Source organism: Ascaphus truei, chromosome 15 (assembly GCF_040206685.1).
Source record: "Ascaphus truei isolate aAscTru1 chromosome 15, aAscTru1.hap1, whole genome shotgun sequence".
NCBI classification, from domain to species: Eukaryota; Metazoa; Chordata; class Amphibia; order Anura; family Ascaphidae; genus Ascaphus; species Ascaphus truei.
In genome coordinates this window covers 34,454,215-34,472,728 of record NC_134497.1, presented here as the reverse complement: position 1 = coordinate 34,472,728, position 18,514 = coordinate 34,454,215, and the positions used below count along the sequence as shown (strand labels likewise).

The window sequence follows — 18,514 nt, the reverse complement described above, 5'->3', positions numbered from 1 at the left end:
CCGGAGAAGCCCCATGTGACAGGACCAGGGCTCGGGAGCGAGCACACGCCAGGGGAACGCATATGAATATAAATATATGATTCCACTGACTGCATTACACAGGGATTTAGCGAACCCTCGAGCCGAATCTTCGCCGATTGATCACAGGAGAACGGCTCGATCGGCAACTTAGCTAATTACTTGTCAGTGTGGATTGCATTGATGCACATATCGAAGGGGAACATATATTTTATTTATTTATTAAAGGCAGCTTGAACTGCTGCTTTAAATCCAACCTAGCAGCGGAAAACCATGAAATCAGTTGGAGTACGTGACTTCCTTGAAAAGGATGAAATCACCATTTAACCCTTTGGGTGCCCTTTTGATGTAGCTGCTATGTCACCGCGTCTGGCCCCATGATGTAATAGCTACATCATAGTTATCCTGCTGGTTTTCCTAGGGGAGATGACATTCTGTGCTCCTGTGCAGGGCAGGACGGATCTATCACTACGTGGGATAGAAGGGAGGGGGTCTCCCCGTCTGTTCTGCCATCAGTGAGGGAGCGATCATGTGACCCCTCTGTCACTCAAAGGGTTAAAATAACTGACTTATTTGTGTATTGTGAAAGAAATCCTTTTGTGTATTTTTCCAGGAACATTTGTGTTTGACTAATGAGGGCATTATAATTACTGTACTTTGTTTTCTATGGAAGTGTTGTGTTTTTTTGTTTGGTAAGTGGGCTTTTTAACTTGACAATTCGCTACATTTATCCTGTTAAATATGCCATTGTTGTTAGTTCAGGTTCTTCCCAGGACGGACTACCCCTTTAATTACCATTTTCCTACTTCCTTTTTCTCTCACCCCACACAAGCATTTCCCCGTCTTAGGAACGCAGGGCCACACTTTTTGAAGCCTTATTTAACCAGAGGCAGCTGTTGACATTATGGATAACTTTGGTTGCTGTCACCTACACTTTACGTAGTTTCCTGGGCATCTAATGCCAAATCTGTATTCTCAAGACTATTACTCTGTGACCATTACCATCACTTACTGTATTGTCTTTCCAAAGCCCTGCAAAACCTCCCGAAACTACTGAAGAAACAGAAATATTCATTTAATTTATCCCCCAAACAGCTTGTCAAATTATTTCCCCAATACCCCCTCAAGAGATTTTAACCGTCTCACGTGGTTTCTCTTATTGTGTTTCTATTGCTGTTTGTGTTCTGTATCCCCCTTCCTCCCACACCCTTTATTTGCCTCCCAGGTACTGATGTGCAGGTGGTTTTTTTTCCTTATCCACTTTCCCTCCTCTGTTTACCAAACACTAGATTCACTAAAGTGCAATAGCCTCAATTGCACTGTAACAGCCACTCAAGTAAATGGCAATGAGCACGTGATCACAGTAGCTTTTTGCACCTCTCCCCTCTCTCCTCCTGTCTTCTCCTCACAGCCTTGTTCAGCACCATTGCTGCTTGTATGTTGCCTTAGGCTACAGCCCCAGTGGTCACTGCTGCACTCTCGTCTGACTGCCTGGCAAAACATAGACGGGTCAAATCCACAATCTGTGGTCTGTGGAGCGATGGGATGCGGGTGGGGGGAGGGGTAGTGGCGGATGGCGTGGCCATGAACTACCTCTCCATCATATGACGCCGCGAAGCTCCGAGCCGGTACGGGAAGGGGGCTGCGAGCAGGGGGGATGGGGGGCCAAAACAGAAAAGTTTTTAGCTGATTTAATTTTTTTTTTTTTTTAGTACATCGATTCTAAGACGCATCCCATTCCAGACATGTGAAAATGGGAAAAATGGGAAAAAAAGGTGTGTCTTTGAATCGAGGAAATACGGTACTTTGTTTTCTATGGAAGTGTTATGTTTTTTTGTTTGGTAAACGGGTTTTTTAACTTGACAATTTGCTACATTTAACCTACTAAATATGCCATTATTGTTGGTTCACGTTCTTCTTAGGAGGGACTGCCCCTTTAAATACCATTTTCCTACTCTGTACAAACTCTTTTGGGTTTGAAGTAATCAGCCTTTTCTTCTTGCTAGCTATCCTAAGCGCTGCTTTTCCTCTCACCCCACACAAGTCTTTCCCCGTCTTAGGAACACAGGGCCACACTTTTCGAAGCCTTATTTAACCAGAGGCAGCTCCTGACATTATGGATAACTATAAATATATGATTCCACTGACTGCATTACACAGGGATTTAGCGAACCCTCGAGCCGAATCTTCGCCGATTGATCACAGGAGAACGGCTCGATCGGCAACTTAGCTAATTACTTGTCAGTGTGGATTGCATTGATGCACATATCGAAGGGGAACATATATTTTATTTATTTATTAAAGGCAGCTTGAAGCGGAAAACCATGAAATCAGTTGGAGTACGTGACTTCCTTGAAAAGGATGAAATCACCATTTAACCCTTTGGGTGCCCTTTTGATGTAGCTGCTATGTCACCGCGTCTGGCCCCATGATGTAATAGCTACATCATAGTTATCCTGCTGGTTTTCCTAGGGGAGATGTCATTCTGTGCTCCTGTGCAGGGCAGGACGGATCTATCACTACGTGGGATAGAAGGGAGGGGGTCTCCCCGTCTGTTCTGTCATCAGTGAGGGAGCGATCATGTGACCCCTCTGTCACTCAAAGGGTTAAAATAACTGACTTATTTGTGTATTGTGAAAGAAATCCTTTTGTGTATTTTTCCAGGAACATTTGTGTTTGACTAATGAGGGCATTATAATTACTGTACTTTGTTTTCTATGGAAGTGTTGTGTTTTTTTGTTTGGTAAGTGGGCTTTTTAACTTGACAATTCGCTACATTTATCCTGTTAAATATGCCATTGTTGTTGGTTCAGGTTCTTCCCAGGACGGACTACCCCTTTAATTACCATTTTCCTACTTCCTTTTTCTCTCACCCCACACAAGCATTTCCCCGTCTTAGGAACGCAGGGCCACACTTTTTGAAGCCTTATTTAACCAGAGGCAGCTGTTGACATTATGGATAACTTTGGTTGCTGTCACCTACACTTTACCTAGTTTCCTGGGCATCTAATGCCAAATCTGTATTCTCAAGACTATTACTCTGTGACCATTACCATCACTTATTGTCTTTCCAAAGCCCTGCAAAACCTCCCGAAACTACTGAAGAAACAGAAATATTCATTTAATTTATCCCCCAAACAGCTTGTCAAATTATTTCCCCAATACCCCCTCAAGAGATTTTAACCGTCTCACGTGGTTTCTCTTATTGTGTTTCTATTGCTGTTTGTGTTCTGTATCCCCCTTCCTCCCACACCCTTTATTTGCCTCCCAGGTACTGATGTGCAGGTGGTTTTTTTTCCTTATCCACTTTCCCTCCTCTGTTTACCAAACACTAGATTCACTAAAGTGCAATAGCCTCAATTGCACTGTAACAGCCACTCAAGTAAATGGCAATGAGCACGTGATCACAGTAGCTTTTTGCACCTCTCCCCTCTCTCCTCCTGTCTTCTCCTCACAGCCTTGTTCAGCACCATTGCTGCTTGTATGTTGCCTTAGGCTACAGCCCCAGTGGTCACTGCTGCACTCTCGTCTGACTGCCTGGCAAAACATAGACGGGTCAAATCCACAATCTGTGGTCTGTGGAGCGATGGGATGCGCGTGGGGGGGTGGGGGGAGGGGTAGTGGCGGATGGCGTGGCCATGAACTACCTCTCCATCATATGACGCCGCGAAGCTCCGAGCTGGTACGGGAAGGGGGCTGCGAGCAGGGGGGATGGGGGGCCAAAACAGAAAAGTTTTTAGCTGATTTAATTTTTTTTTTTTTTTAGTACATCGATTCTAAGACGCATCCCTATTCCAGACATGTGAAAATGGGAAAAATGGGAAAAAAAGGTGTGTCTTTGAATCGAGGAAATACGGTACTTTGTTTTCTATGGAAGTGTTATGTTTTTTTGTTTGGTAAACGGGTTTTTTAACTTGACAATTTGCTACATTTAACCTACTAAATATGCCATTATTGTTGGTTCACGTTCTTCTTAGGAGGGACTGCCCCTTTAAATACCATTTTCCTACTCTGTACAAACTCTTTTGGGTTTGAAGTAATCAGCCTTTTCTTCTTGCAAGCTATCCTAAGCGCTCCTTTTCCTCTCACCCCACACAAGTCTTTCCCCGTCTTAGGAACACAGGGCCACACTTTTCGAAGCCTTATTTAACCAGAGGCAGCTCCTGACATTATGGATAACTTCGGTTGCTGTCACCTACACTTTACCTAGTTTACTGGGCAGCTAATGCCAAATCTATATTCTCCATACTATTACTCTGTGACCATTACCATCACTTATTGTCTTTCCAAATCCTTGCAAAACCCCCGAAACTACTGAAGAAACAGAAATATTCATTTAATTTATCCCCCAAACAGCTTGTCAAATTATTTCCCCAATACCCCCTCAAGAGAAGAGTTACCCGTCTCACATGGTTTCTCTTACTGTGTTTCTATTGCTGTTTGTGTTCTGTATCCCCCTTCCTCCCACACCCTTTGTTTGCCTCCCAGGTGCAGATGGTTATTTTTCCTTATCCACTTTGCCTCCTGTTTACCAAACACTAGATTCACTAAAGTGCAATAGCCTCAATTGCACTGTAACAGCCACTCAAGTAAATGGCAATGAGCATGTGATCACAGCAGCTCTTTGCACCTCTCCCCTCACTCCTGTCTTCTCCTCACAGCCTTGTTCAGCACCATTGCTGCTTGTATGTTGCCTTAGGCCTTGGACATGGTAAGCGCTTAGGTGCTGCTGCTCGCTCTCGCTTGCTGCCGCTCGCTCTACCAGGAGCTTTTTGCTGTCCTTGCAGAGGAGACAGCAAGCGCTTGGGAGGCGGGTATCACTGTGTGTGTGTGTGTCACTTGGTAGCTGTCAGTGTGTGTGTGTGTGTCACTTTGAAGTGGTGTGTGTGTGTGTGTGTGTGTGTGTGTGTGTGTGTGTGTGTGTGTGTGTGTGTGTGTGTGTGTGTGTGTATTATATAATATTTTAAATTTTTAAAAAAAAGACATAAGAGAATAAATTATTTATTAACATTGTGCAACTTTGATAAATATATTCGCACACGTACACACACCACACAGACACATGCACACACACACACACATACACACACATACACGCACACACATGCACACACACACACACACATACATGCACATGCACACACACACATATATGCACACACACACAGACACATACATACATGCACACACACACACACACACACACGCACATGCACACACATACACATACATGCACACGCACACACACACACACACGCACACACACATACATGCACACACACATACACACACGCACATACATGCACACACACGCACATACATGCACATGCACACATGCACACACACACACACACACACATACACACATGCGCACACATACACACACACATGCACACATACATGCACACACACACACACATACATGCACACTCACACAGACATACATACACACACACACATGCACACACACACACACATGCACATACATGCACACACACACACGGGGCAGAAGGGGGCACATCACCCGCTCCCCCCCACTGGCGGCACAAGCCCCCTCCATCTCCCGCAGGCTGATGGCCACAGGAATCGGGCAGATGGAGGCACATCACCCGCTCCCCCCCCCCTCCCCCCACTGGCGGCACAAGCCCCCTCCATCTCCCGCAGGCTGGCAGCACCGCACATCAACACGCACACGCACATCAACACAAACACATGCACACACACACACACACATGCACACACATACACACACACACACACGGGGCAGAAAGGGGCACATCACCCGCTCCCCCCCCCCCCCCACTGGCGGCACAAGCCCCCTCCATCTCCCGCAGGCTGATAGCCACACGAATCGGGCAGATGGAGGCACATCACCCGCTCCTCCTCCCCCCCCCCACTGGCGGCACAAGCCCCCTCCATCTCCCGCAGGCTGGCAGCACCGCACATCAACACGCACACGCACATCAACACACACACACACACTCACTCACTCACTCCGCTGGCGCCAGACCCCGTTGACATTTCCCTGCTCTCCTTCCATTGGTTGCTGAGGCGTCACGTGAGCGGAGTCAGCGCTTGAATTTAAAACTTCACTGTCGGCTCTGTTCAAGCGCGCCTCAGCAAGCAAGGGAAAGCATGCGCGAGCCCCTACTAAAGCCGCTTTAATTGCGGCTGTAGGGGCTCAATGGCAAGCGAGAGCAAGCAAGCGCTAACCATGCCCTGGGCCTTAGACTACGGCCCCAGTGGTCACTGCTGCACGCTCGTCTGACTGCCTGGCAAAACATGCACGGGTCAAAGCCACAATCTGTGGTCTGTGGAGCGATGGGATGCGCGTGGGGGGGGGGGGGGGAGGTTTAGTGGCGGGTGGCGTGGCCATGAACTACCTCTTCGGTGAGGCGTCGCCATGACAACGCGGCGTCATATGATGCTGCAAAGCTCCGAGCCAGTACGGGAAGGGGGCCGCGAGCAGGGGGCAGTGCTGACAGGGGGGCCAGAACAGAAAAGTTTTGCGCACCTCTGGTATATATATTGCTCTCCATTAACTTCTGTTCACCTCAAAAGCTGTAGAGAAGTAAGAAAAGACAAGTCATATTATTAACAACTTGTATCTTTTTTCAGATTTTCCTTTATAAAATAGCCATTACTTTGAGACCTCACTAACTCTCCCAATTTTAGGTTTGTAAATTGTGCGGGAAACGAGGAAGAACAGAACCTTGTGGCGTTGCAGTACCACAGGAAAATCTACTACAGAACCTGCACAGACCTCCCCCCATACACAGAGCTCCTGGTCTGGTATGGAGATAAATACGGGAAAGAGCTTGGTATCAAGGGGGCACGCTGTGGAAAAGTAACGCGCCTGCACAAGGTAATCAGGAATATGTGTTTTACGTGTTTTTTACATCTCTATTGTCTTATTACTGATGTTAAATTACAAATAGTGATAGATCTGCATACACCATTACGGGTCAACTAGAACTTAGGGGCCTATGCAGGAAACGGCGAAAAGCCCTATCTCGCCAGTTTTTCGGCAAATATGTCTACAGCATTTCTGTAAATGCCGAAAAGCTGGCGAGATGAGCAAAATCCGTTGTTTTTTTTTGGCGGAAAATAAAACTCGCCGCGCAGGTGGCGGGAAGCAATATCTCGCCGGTTTTAAAACCTGCTGTATTCTAGTAGCGCCGATCAGCATCTCGGCGCTGATCGGAGCTCTAGAATGGAGAAATTTTCTCAATCTCTCCGCCAACAAAAGTTGGCAAAAAGCTGGTGCTGAGCGGCGATACTGGACATTGACAAAATCAGGCCCTTTTCCTGCCCGGATTGATGCCGGGGGGCTCCAGAGCTAATACCCAGTAATATCAGCACCGAAGCCCCCCCCCCATGCATCCGAAGCAGGAAGAATGCATTAACAGCCCACTTCATTACCTTAGCGGCTAACCGCTAAGGCAATGAAGGGGTTAACCATCCAGTACCAGGCTTACTGTGGGGAGCGGGGGTGGATGAAGGTGGTATTTGGCCTTTGGTGGGTATTTATGGCTTGCGGGGGGGGGGGGGGTTGCGGGTGGACTGAACCCCTTCATTACCTTTGCGGTTAATACCTCTCAGGTCATGAAGGGGTTAAGCCCTCCAGCTACCCACCGCAAGCCATAAACACCCACCGTTTGGGCGAATACACACTGCACACATCCCCGCTAACCACAATATATATAATTTTTGGGATGCACAACAATGACACTATAGGCTGGCGGTGGCCCTCGGGTGTTCCCCGCAGGTGTCCCCGCTTGCCTGCAGTATCAAGTTTGTGCCCCCAAAAAAATAATTAAAAAACACATAAATACACCCACCTCCCCCCCCCCCCCCCCACTACCCACCCCATAGGGGCATAACCACTATCACCCCTACACACCGGGAGGCCTACCCTCCCTCCCTTGGGGACAATACCCCCAATACCCACATTCAAAACAATACACACACCCACAATAAACATAACAATTATTAATAAACTATACATAACCCACCCACACCATATAGCAAATATATTGTGGTGTTACTTAACCCCTTAATAACAATAACGGTTAATAAGAGCTAAAGTTATTAATGGGTTAAGCCACCCAGCACCCATTCATTTGTAGAGTGGCTTCATCATTCGCATAATATAGATAGATATATATAAAATAATAAGATAAAATATTGTAAATATATAAAAATATATATATATATATATATATATATATATATATATATATATAATATTGTAAATATATTTAAAATATATGTATGATTAAGCAATCTACAAAGAAATGGTAAAGGATATCCATGTACTAATTTAAAACATCCGATCTCAAATTGACAACATCACTACCAAATTAAAAACAAAGCCAAATGAAAATTAAAACACATCTCATAAGAGAATACAGCAAGCACCTATCCAAACCAGTAAATTGCAATAAAACATACAATTGAACAATGTGTACATGATGGAAATAATATTTCCATCATGTACACAATAGTAAGCAATGGTCCAAAACAAATACACGATTGAAAGTAAACATTCAATATAAACAAAGCAAGTAGACAATAATAAATTACCAACACACAATTTATGCCATTCAAAATACATTACAAGCAAATCTAAACCAAAAACCCTATTCAATATTGTTATGCAAAAACAAAACCATTCCAAATTTTTTTATTTCTAACTAACACGATCATACACAATCTAACTTCACCAAATAAACCACAATAAAAAATTAAGGCCAGGTCCCTAAATAAATCCATGCAATCATCATCATCTGAAATGACATAAATAATTCAAAATAACATTTCACACACACAATTGTAACCAAACAGGGAAAATACTTGTACACGATATGAGAAAATGCAGTAAACATGTGCAAAACAACACTTTAATAAACATGTATGTATATAGCTCCATAGGGATATATATACATTCATGGGCATTAAATTGACAGGAAAAAAATAAATCTGATATGTTAGAAAAAAACAAAAAAAACAGTTACAACTTAAATTAAATACATTTCTTTAGTTTACTTACCATTAGATGACCAATGACCGACTTCCGGGGGAACCGCTATGTCTGTAACAAATCCAAAGACAGGAACCAGGAACCCATAAAACAAAAAAACCTTTGTAATCCAATGTGGTGTCTTCTGTCTTGTCTTTATAATCCATACCGTCTGTGGTATTCTTTTCGGGGTCATCTTTACCGTCTGCGGGGTCTTCTAGCTTCTTCTTCTGGGACGCACTGTCCATCTTCTTCTGAGGGGAGGTCCTCTCCCCATGGCGTCTAGCTGGAAAATGAGACGACATAGGCTTTTATAGGCATATGACGTCACATTTTGCATTAAATGGTTCTCACGGTCCTGATTGGTTATACTGTCTGAGGACGTCAGCAAAACCAAGCATGAAAAAAAGCTTATTACATGCAAGGATTATACGCAATCATCACACTGCACACATGGTAGTGTGTGTTCAATGACAGTAGCATTTTATCGTGGTATACTATTCATTATTTTTTTTTTTTTTTTTTGTAAAATATTTTTATTGGAAATTCTGCAGACTTGTACATACAGTATATTTTTAACATGCATAATGTAGTAGATTCTTATACAGGTGGCTCTATGTTCTATACAATATTTGATTTGCATTATTTGCATTATTTCCTTTTTATTTTTAATATAGTAACACTTGAACCTTCAACTCAACTTGTAAACATTTACTTGTATTATGTCAATCCGTTATATCATTTTACCTTCAACTTATTCCCTCTTGATAGTATACCCCAGCCTTTGCTTCATCTGTTTTGACCCTCTGACAAACTAACCAAGTCATTTATATAAGGGCTCTTCCCTCCTACAGTATGTTTGTACTCTTTTCGCCACTCCTGTTCGACCCATACACCTCTGTATGATATCCTGAGGTATTTATTTCACTAGTCTTATGGTATCGTCCATAGTCCTATTGGGTACTTTTCTACCCCCCCCCCCCCCCCCCCGTCTCCGTCTTTTTTTTTATTGATGGTGTAGTGTTCAGAATCTTATTGGGGGATTCCTGGTTAGTGTGCGTGTTGTATACCATGTTGTGTGTTTAAAGTTTTCTTGTATTTTTGTCTTTGTCTCGTCTGACTGTGCGGCAATGAAGCTTTCCCAGATTTGGAAGAATCGTTCCGTTTTTTTTCTTTGTCCGTCGTGGCTTCTACCCAGTCTAATGTGAATATACTAAACATTTTTTCTCTCCACAGCTGCAGAGATGGGGGAGTGTTATGTATCCACTGTTGCAAGATTGTTTTCCTTGCGGCCATAGCTATAATTTGTTTCAGTTTGCTGTTATCAGTTTGGTCCCCTGCTGCCCCTTCAACGTTTAGGTTTATAATATTAAAAATCGCATATTCGGGATCTATATGGATTGTTGTATTCAGGGACTCTTTGCAGTACTTGCCTATTCGTGACCAGAACTCTTGGACCACTGGGCAGTTCCATAGGCAGTGCATAAGATCTGCCTGTGGGGCTGCACACTTTGTACATTTACTGTCCATAGATAACTTTGCTTTGTATCTGAATTTGGGTGTAGTATATGTTCTATGTAAAATGTTGTAGTGCATTTCTTGGTATATTGTGGATGGGATGATTTTCAACGATTTCCCAAACTGTCTCATGATAGTCTCCATATTTAGGTTTGGGCAGTCTGTTAACCAAGCTCCCATTCCCGGTGTGTTGCCATCAAAACGTAATGTTTTCTTCAGACATTGATAAAAATTTGATATTGAGATTTTCCCATATTTTGCCCTTTGGAAGAGAGCATCAAGTTGATTGTCTCTATCTGCTGTTGGTAAGTCGTTTAGTGATGTCAATGCGTAATGCCTGGCCTGTAGGTATGCAAAGAATTGTGTGTTTGGTAGTGCGTATTTATCGTTCAGTTCCTGGAATGAGTAAATTGTGTGATTTAGTTTATGTAGGAGCTGCCCTATTCCAAGGATTCCCTTCTTTTCCCAGGCCTCAAAAGGGTAATTCGCCTTCCCTTCCTGAAACCGCAGGTTTTTAGTGAACGGTAGAAATAGCGATTTGTTCCTTTGTAAAGAGAGTGTTTTCCTGGCTCTATGCCACGCTTTATATGTGCTAAATAGTAATGGGTTCTCTTTTTTGGCTCTTGGGACCTCGTGAGAAGGCATATGTAACAAATATGCCGCGTTTATATTTGGGCACATTTGTTGGTCAATTTCATATATTGTGAAGTAGTTTGTGTGGTTTATCCAGTCTCCCGCATATCTCAAGTGAGCGGCCAAGCTGTACATTTTAAGGGAGGGGAGGTTTACACCTCCATTTCTTTTATGTTGCTGTAGTTTTGCCATACTAATTCTAGGCTTTTTGTTTTTCCATATAAAAATTTGAAATGCTTTGTTTAGAACTTTTTCGTCTTTGTCTCTTATTATAATTGGCAACATCTGCAGTGTATATATAGAATTTTTGGGAAGATTGTCATCTTCACCAGATGGCATCTCCCCAGAAATGTTACGCTTAAGTTTTGCCATTTTCGGAGCGTTTGTGTGATGTTTTCTATCTATTAATATTATATAATTGATGGATATCGCTCTGGATGAGTACCCCCAGAAATTTGATGTGTTTTTTTGCCCATTTAAATGGGAAGGGGGCCTTCCACTCTATCTTTTGATTGCAGTCTAGAGCTAGTGCCTCTGATTTTTCATAGTTGATGGTTAGGCCCGAGACTTTGCCATACATTTGTATTGCTTTTATAATAACGGGTATTGCCTTTTGAGGGTTTGAAATGAAAAGGAGCATATCGTCAGCAAATGCTGCGATTTTTAGTTCTTTGCCACCTATTTGAATGCCCTTGAATTCCTCCATCTGTTTTAGGTGTCGAATTAGGGGATCTAGTGCTATATCAAATAGCATTGGGGATAGGGGACAGCCCTGCCTTGTTCCCCGTTGTAACGTGAAAAGTTCTGAGTTTAGTGCATTAGCTGTGATATAGGCTTTGGGGGAATTGTATATAGTTTGGATTAATGTTGTAAAATTCTCCCCAAAGTTTTGTGCCTGGAGAGTCCTGGTAATGTGTGCCCATGTAATTTTGTCGAATGCCTTTTCAGCGTCGAGATTTACTATTATGTTGTTGCCTTTGGACTGTCCTGCTGTCACCACCGCGGCCACAGCTGATCTTATACTCGTAACTGACTGTCTCCCGGGGACAAAACCTGTTTGCTCTGGAGATATAATATTGGGGAGTATATTTTTTAGACGGTTTATGTAAATTTTTGTTAGAATTTTAAAATCTTGGTTTAACAGGGAAATGGGTCTGTATGACGATGGTTGTTCCAGATTCCTGCCTGGTTTTGGGATGACAATTATTTTCGCTAGATTAAAATTTTGCGGCATTTGTTTTTCCTTCCTTATATGGTTGTATAGGTTGGTTAGTGATATTGCTATTTCTGCGTTTAATAATTTGTAGTATTCTGCGCTAAGGCCATCTGGTCCTGGTGATTTGTTATTTTTAAGTGTGTTTATAATTTCCTGTACTTCTAGGGTTGTTATAGGTTGATCTAGTGCCTCTCTATTTGCTTGGGAGATCTGAGGAAGGTTTGCTTCTTGTATAACTTTTTCTCCTAATTCTTTTTCATCTGGGATTGTTGTGTAGAGTTTTTTGTAGTAATTTAGGAATGTTGCACAAATTTCTTTGGCGTTTGTTGTTCTGCCACCCTCCTTGGTGCTAATGGACACTATTTGATTAGTACTTTTGGTTTCTTTTGTGAGATTTGCCAACAATTTCCCCGGCTTATTGCCCCATCTAAAGTAGCTATTTTTTTGATACATAAGTTGGGTTTGTGCTCTTTCAGTCAGCAGTGCCTCATACAACTATTTGGTTTCTAAATACTGCTTCTTATTTTGTTCTGTATTATCTGTCTTGTATATTTGGAATGCCTGTGTTAGCTGTGTGTTTAGGTTGTTCAGTTTGGTGTTTAGGGTTTTGTTTTTCCTAATACTGTAAGCAATTATATGGCCTCTAAGTACTGCTTTAGATGTTTCCCAGTACAGAATGGGTTCTACAGTATGCTGCTGGTTGTCCATCTCATAATTGGACCACTGGTTTTGTAGATACGCTTTGAACTCTTTTGAGTCGGCTAGATACGTGGGCATGCGCCAGCTTCGCGAGATATTTTTGGGTTTACTGAGTCTTAAATTGATCCATATTGGTGCATGGTCTGAAATTATTATATTTTCTATTTTAGCCGAGTTTATTCTCTGCATTAAATTGGTTGAGATTAGGAACCGGTCTATTCTTGAGAACATATTGTGTGCCTGTGAAAAAAAAGTGAAATCTTTCTCTAGCGGATTTAAAATTCTCCAGGGGTCTACCAGTGTTAGGTTCTCCCTGAAGGATTTTAAAGTTCCCCGTTGTGCGTGTGAGTGGTGCGGTACCCTTTTGTTTCCTGATATGTCAAGTGTCCAGTCCTCCACTACATTGAAGTCACCTCCTACAACAACGGTCTCTGCGTCCCACTCCAAAATTCTTTGGTAGAGATCTGTGAAAAACAAATGGTTAGGCAAATTCGGAGCATATACATTAACCAACAACAGTCTCGAGTCTTCTATGGTGATGTCGACCATGAGATATCTGCCTCCCGGATCTTTCAGAGTTTTATGGATGGTGTAGTTCACATTTTTGTTTATTAGTATTGCTGTTCCTCTTTGCTTTCCCGTATATGGTGCCGTGATTATTTCTTGGATCCATGGTGCTTTTAGTCTTTTGGTATCTTCCTTCAGGAGGTGTGTCTCTTGGAGGAGCGTCACTTGTGCTTTGGATCTTTTGATGTGGGAGAGTATCTTCCTCCTTTTTGCTGGTGAATTCAGGCCCCCGACATTCCATGAGACCATCTTGAGGTTGTTTATCCGGATTTGGGAATCCTCGGTTTCTACTTTAGCGTCATCTTGAGGCTGCATCTATCCAATTCCTTCTGTGGGGTTATAATCTTTGTTTTGTTTGCTTTCCATTGGAGGTGAGCCGTCCCAGCGAGCGGCCCCCTCCGGGTTTTTGGTATTTTGGAGTTGAAAGAAGTTTTGATTTTGGTTGAGTTTTTGGTGGACTTTTCCTGTCATGTCTTGTTTGGTCCAGCTTGACAAGCAGCAACAGGCTGTGTCTGTGGCCTTTGTGTGGCAATTCTTGTGGGTTCTCACCAACCAGGCTGACTTAGTTGGCTTTTGCTGGCCTAGGTTTGCCAAGATTGCCTTTTGTTTAGTTCATGAATCGTTTGGTCGTGGATTTGGACCCTCTTTAAAGTGTGCGTGCGCTCTTTCTGGTGACTCAAATAGAAAGGTCTTGGAGCCTTCCGTGACTCTCAGTTTGGCCGGGTAGTGTAATGAAAATTGTTTCCCTTTCTGGTATAACTCTTTGCATAATGGGGAGAACTCTCTCCTTTTTTGTGATACTTGGGCCGAGAAATCTTGAAAGATTAGTATTTTGTTGCCTTTGTAGTGCAGATCGGACCTTTTCCTGTAGGCTGCTAGCACGTTTGCTCTCTCTGCGTAGTTTAGGAACCTCACGATGACCGGTCTCGGTCTGGCTTTGTCTTGGTCTCTTTCTGGTCCTAGTCTGTGAGCTCTCTCGATCTTCAGATCTTCTGCTGGGCCTGGCATTTCCAGCGCCTGCGGCAGCCATTTTGATAGCATCTGGGTCAGGCCTGTCCCCCTCACAGTTTCTGGAATCCCTATTATGCGCAGGTTGTTTCTACGGCTTCTATTTTCTAGGTCATCCAGTTTTTCCTGTATAGATACTATGGTTTTAGATTGTGCCTCTAGCTTGCTTTGCAGCTGCTGTACTTCTGTCTCACAAACCATGGTTCTGCTCTCCAATTCTTCTAGTCTTTGCCCGTGCGAGCCCTGCTGTGCCAGCGTCTCCTGTATTACATTTTTAAGCTCGGATATTTTTTCCTCGAAGAGAGGGGAGATCAGCTTTAGCACCTCTTTGGCTATGGCCTCCGCCGAAGTAATTTCCTGTTCTTGGGGTATTGGTGGTGTATTAACTCTTTCAGATCTATTTGGCGATTGTGGCTCTGGGGCCCCTGTTTTTTTTTTTGTTTCTTTGTCTTTTTGCTTATTGATCCTGGTACTTGTTTTATCTATATATTTGTCCATTTTGAGATGTGTGTGTTGCCTTTACCGTTTCCTGCACACAGTTGGATGCTGCACTCAGCTGGGTGCCTTTGCTAGGGGGGGGGGGAGCCCACTGCAGCCTAATCTAAGATGGTGGCAGACCAGGGTAGAGAGGAGAGGGGGGGAGGGAGAGGAGAGGGGGGGAGGGAGAGGAGAGGGAGAGGAGAGGGGAGAGGGAGAGGAGAGGGGAGGGGGAGAGGAGAGGGGGGGGGGAAAGGAGAGAGGGGGGGAGAGGAGAGAGGGGGGGGAAAGGGGGAGAGAGGAGAGAGGGATGGGCGTAGAGTGTCTGGAGCTTGTATCAGCCTCCCTCACTGATTTCTTGAGGTACACAGGATAGTAGCAGCCAAATGTATTTTGTATCTTTCCTTATGTTTTCCCCTCCTCCTGTCTCCCCCCTGACCCTGTTCCAAGTTTACCTGCTCGTGGACTGCCCAGCTGGTCTGTTTTCTGTGTTGTTTGGTGTGTGGGTGAGGGGGGGTATTCCCAGGGGGCTCCCTCCTTACCTCTTCTTCTGTCCAGCAGCAGACCCCAGCCTCCCTCGCACTGCTGCCTGGAGAACTCACTTCCTGGTTTCTCTTGTGTCTGGGAGGGGGGAGGAGGAGGGAGGTCTGCAGCGTGTCTGTCGGTTGTGAGCCTGCTTGTGTTTGTGTGCCTGTGCTGCCGTCCGTGACTCTCTCCGCTCCCAGACCTCAGACCTCGCTGGCTCTGCTTTCGGGTTGTCCTCGGCAGCCTGCTTCCTCCTGCAGCTGGTTCCTTAACCCTGTGCCAGCATGGCTTGCCTCTGAGCTCTCTCCGGTCCTCCTTTTTTCCTGGCAGACTGCCCGATCTGACTCCCGTGAATCGCTCTGTTCTTTTTGTTTGCCTTGTTTTAATTTATTGCTCCCCTCCTGCTTTGTTGATCTTTTGGGGTGGTTTTTTTGGGGTATTATGCAGGGGGCTTTGGGCAGAGCTTCTAACGTGGCCATTGCTAAGGCCCGCCCACCGGGAGAATCGTGGTATACTATTGTAACGCATTTTCTGGACTTCCCAGACCCACCCAATCTCACATTGGCCCCTGTGGTCTAACCAGTCCCCATTATATGGTCGTGTCTGGTGGTGCACCTGTTGGCAACAGGACTCCTGAGTCTCCCGCATGATGGTATATGGGGATTGTAAACCCAGACAGGCAGCTGAGGTAGTGTGTGCGAGTCCTACCTATATCCAGTGCAGCGCCTCCATCTCATCAGGATCCCTGCGTCCGCATGGGGATGGTTCTGATGAGGAACTCCTCCGTGGTGCCTTCCTCTGCAGAGTAACTCCAGACTCACACATGAGGGTATCTTTTATCAAGGGCATCTTTATTGTTGCTTGGTATGGGCAAGCTGCCCCTCTCAGCCAGCAGCTTAGCCGCACATCCTTCTCGCTGCTGTCCCTTTGAAAGGTACGCCCTCCCAATGGAGTGGGATCCCTTCTCCCCGTAGGGAGATCGCCCCTGTGCCAGGTCCCTGGACACAGTGTAGGCCTTGTCAGCCCTGCTGCTGCTTGACCTGGGCCACTAGTTGATGCACTAGTGGGCCCCTTACTCCCAAGTCTCAACCGAGACTTGTTCCTCTATCAACCACTAACTTTGGGCAGTGCTGTGCCTTATATACCTCAGGAAACGGGCACATCTCTGATGTCACTAACGGTGGACTCAGAGTATGTAGCCACTCCCATCATTACATACGACACCTCACCAGGGTGTGAGGGCAAACCTCCATGATTAATGCTGGCAACCCTGTAACTTACCAGGCTTACTGCCAGCATGAGAGAAAACTGTAGGCCATTCTCCCCCTGGTGAATCCCAACGGCCCTTCTGGGACCTAAATTTGGTGCATCTTTGTCCAGGAAGCACTGTAAAATATAACACATAATTATACTTAACAACATAACATCACAGTTTTCATAATACACGGTCTCAGTGCTAACTGACCAGCAGGTGGCACTGCGCTAAGAAACAGACCCCACTATCCTGTTCCCTCCTAATAGAAGTGGCGGGGGTCAGGCTTCTTTATCTCCCGGCCAGCCATATCTGTGACCGTGATACTGTATTCCCTGGGCAACCCACTCTCTGGTCTGTACACCACTTTATGTTTGTACACGCTGCGCCCTATGCTCCACACCCTCATGAGCTGGGAAATTCTCTCTTCTGCCCGGCGCCCCTGCAGATCACCACCCCGGTTCACGATATACATTTCTATCGTTTCCCTTAGCCACCCATCCCTCCTGTCCTCAATCTCCTACATGAGGGGTTCGGGGACATAGGGATATTCTAGCCCATGTGAGTTCTTATATTTGGTCCCGATGGCCCTTTCGGCCCGGCTAGTTCGGATCAACCTTGCATTGCCAGCTCTCCCTGGCAACACCCATGACAGGGGTTCATCTGGCTCCACTGGATCCTCCAACCTACTTGCGCCTTGGGGCTCTATCACCCCCGAACTGATGTCCTGCCAGCGGAGCCTAATCGCCTCTAAATGAGCCTCCTCAGTAAACTCCCCCTGGGCCCACCAATAATCCACCACTCCGTCTTGGTCTAAGAGGAACCTGGTACGGTCAACCAGGCCTCATATCCCTCGAACGTGGGCGCCCACCACCGGGTCTCCCTAATCTCTTCAGGAGCTGACTCAGCTACCTCTCCCTCTTCCGGTTCCCCATCTGGCTCCCCCCTGAGGATATACCGGATGTACCGGTCGAACGGGACTGAGACCCTAACCTCTTGGACCTACTGGTGATCGTAACACTGACGGCACTAGGGCAATCACTCAACACCGATACAGCCCGGGTGTACCTCCCGCCCGCCGACCCGTCATCCGACGTGAAACAGTCCAGGCTCTCGCCAGTTCGTTCATCAGAGGTGACCCGGGACTCCCCAGATAACCCTTGGCTCGAGGGTGACCCATAGGAAAAGGTGATTGGGGTCGGGGCTTTAGCTATGGCCAGGGTGTGGGGATAGGGACGGGCTATCGGCATCCGCGGGGCTTCGACCCGCTCTCCGCCGCTACCTGGCCCGGCGCCATCCGACTGGCCCTCCGGTTCTCCGGTCTCGCTGCTCCAAGGCTTCCGCAGGGCCTGCCAGCTCTTCTTTGATCCAGGCGATCGGGTAACGCTGCTCGGTCGGGAGGACGCGGCCATCATCCAGCCAGTTCCGGCATGGCCGCCGGAAGTGATGTCCTCGATCGCACGGGACCCGTCGCCATCTTGGGTTGAGTCCCCAAGCGAGACCTCTTCCTCCACCGCTACATCCGGAAACGCCGTCTCTCCTCGTGGCACCGCTTGGGCCCAGCCTAGGCCTCCCTCTG

At 45.6% G+C, this 18,514-nt stretch overlaps 2 protein-coding genes across 9 annotated transcripts in view; one reads left to right on the top strand and one right to left on the bottom strand.

Annotated features, from left to right (window-relative positions):
• LOC142466796 (uncharacterized) overlaps positions 1 to 18,514 on the bottom strand; it is a 361,893-nt gene that overhangs the window by 194,292 nt on the left and 149,087 nt on the right. The gene's annotated exons all lie outside the window — the stretch shown is intronic.
• LOC142466793 (uncharacterized) overlaps positions 1 to 18,514 on the top strand; it is a 49,489-nt gene that overhangs the window by 19,002 nt on the left and 11,973 nt on the right. For 2 of the 3 annotated variants that reach the window (XM_075572212.1, XM_075572211.1), the window contains exon 2: positions 6,694 to 6,883. The gene's annotated coding sequence lies outside the window, so the exon portion shown is untranslated. Of the gene's footprint in view, positions 1 to 3,777; positions 3,849 to 6,693; positions 6,884 to 18,514 lie in introns of those variants that run through there. The other variant, XM_075572213.1, reaches the window with a different exon arrangement.